A 2542-nucleotide genomic window follows, 5' to 3' on the forward strand; every position below is an offset into this window, starting at 1 on the left:
GAAGGTCTTGTTTCAGTCTTTTGCATATCGTTTTCCAGTTCTGCCAGCACCATCTGTTGAAGAGACTGTCCCCTCCCCATGCAATATATTTTGGTGTTTTGTCAAAGATCAGCTGGCTGGATGTAGATGCGTGAAATGTAGTTTTAAGAAATTATTCAGGGAGTCAACTTTGGGGTTTCCATACCACTTGAAGGAGTTTGTACTTCATTCTGTAGTTGGTAGTTTCTAGGCTTTTTCATCACACGGGCAGGTGTCATTTTTTAAATTGGAGCGGTCAACATACAGTTAGCATTTTTATTTTCTTACATAAGACCATCAGAAAATGGCACAGCTGCCACCCTCGTTTCATAAAGCAAAGAATGTGTTGATAACTAAATGCAGAGTCCTAGAACAGAGGTCGTCACCAACTTATAATTGAGTTAGGGCAGTGCACTTGTGACTGTTGGGTTTGGGATTTTTTATTTTACTGATTTAGACATCTTAGTAGTGTGCACTACACACAGTGCTGCTGCATGTCTTTTACATTCTCAGATGCTCACTCGAATGTTCAATGTCATGATCTATAAAGATGCTGGTAAGTACAGGCAATAACAATGGAAACAAAAAGATGAGGGGTTTCAGCGTACATCAGAACCGACTTAGGAAGGAGTTACTGGAATGGAACCCCATCATAAGTTGGGAACTGCCTGTACAGAATAACAATTTCAACTGCATAAATCCAGTTTCCTGGAAAAATCACATTATCTTTATTTTTCCTTGGTCTCGTTGTGCAACACACTAGTGAAGGTGTATGGGATGGCATTAGCCAGTGTATCCATGTTTAGAAACCATAGATGCAAAGTTTTGAAGGATTTTATGTTGGTAAGTGGCATAGTCAGATTTTGACTTGTTGTAAATGACTCAGTTGTTTGGAGGATAGGTGATCAGGGAAAAAGTCGATGCAAGAAAACGAATCGGAAGATTGCTACAATGGTGTAGGTGAGAGGTGATATAGTACTGATTTAAATTGTTGTTATTGCTAAGTGCCATGGGGTCAATGCCGACCTTGTATAGGATTTCCAAGGAGCGGCTGGTGGGTTTGAACTGCCAACATTGTAGCAAGCTGACCTTGCAGTCTAGTGCATTATCCTGCAGCACTACACCAGAACTCCTGATTAAAATTACTTCAAGGTAAAAATGAAGAAATGCAATGCAGAGATATTAGGATATATGCTGAGCTGGACTTAGTTTTTAATTTTCTCATTGGTCTTGAAAGTGAAGGGAGTCAGAATCACTTGAGAAGTTGAATATATGTGCATGTGTGTACACACACATATGCCTAGCCTTGCCCTAGACCACCTGAACAAGAATTGTCAAAGATGGGACCTGACTGTTAGTACTTTTAAAAGTTATACATAGGATTTGGATGATAAGATGATCAGAAGAGGGAAAAGGAGTAGTCAAGGATGACTTCAGGTTTCTGTTTGGGGCTAAATTGGGAGAATCCAGAGAGAAAAGTAGTTTGGACGTCAATCTGTCCCAGTTTGTGAAAACAGTTTTTTGTTTTGTTTTGTTTTTTCATTAAATGGACTGAACTCATTGGAGAACAATTTTCTTTCCCTACACTCAAACAGTGTTTCTGGCACATTCCTATATCTTTTCCAGTATTTTAGGTACTGAAGAGTGATCTCATTTTCAGAAATTGGAAAATTCAACCTATTATCTTCAAAAGGAGACTATATAAGAAAAGATGTTTACAATGACAAAAAAGCACTTATAACAAGAAATGTGTAAGACTTGAATGAAGACATTTAAATACTACTAAAGTACATAAAAGAAGACTTTAAAAAATAATAATACCATATTCTTGATTAGAAATACTCATTGTCACTAAGATGACAATTCTCTCTATACTAGTTTATAGGTTTGATCCAATCCTAAAAAAAAATCCCAGTAGTTTTTCTTTGGAACCAATGAAGCTGATTCTAAAGTCCTTATAGAATAAAACAAAAATAAAAACAGAAAAAGTCATGAAAACTGAAGAAGAAAAACGAGGGCATTAAAATATACGAGTGAGTAAAAATTATCTGAAGTCTGGTTATATTAAAACATTCATCCACATCCACAGCAGATGACAACATTGAGCATGCACGTGAAATGATTCTGTTGAATATACGAGTGACGGTGGATTATGTGGCAAATCATTTGCAAATCAGCCATGGCTCTCCCTATCAAATCATCTACACCAGACTTGGGTTTCGATAAGTTTGTGCAAAATGGGTACCAAAACCACTCATGGAAGATCATACATAAACAGAAGTGTTTGTACATCTGCAAACAAAATTTGGACCAATACTTGAAAGAAAGTAAAAGTTTCTTAGTGATGATACATCAGTATGAGCCTGAGAGTAAACAGCAGAGTATGGAATGGAAGTATCCTCAATCGCCAACTAAGAAAAAGTTCAAAAGTCAACCATCAGCTGGAAAATTGATGCTTACAGTTTGCTGGGATTCTCAAGGGCTAGTATGGGAACTTGTTGTTGTTGTTGTTGTCAGGTGCCAT

The sequence above is a fragment of the Chrysochloris asiatica genome, unplaced genomic scaffold, assembly GCF_000296735.1.
Source record: "Chrysochloris asiatica unplaced genomic scaffold, ChrAsi1.0 scaffold00018, whole genome shotgun sequence".
NCBI lineage: Eukaryota > Metazoa > Chordata > Mammalia > Afrosoricida > Chrysochloridae > Chrysochloris > Chrysochloris asiatica.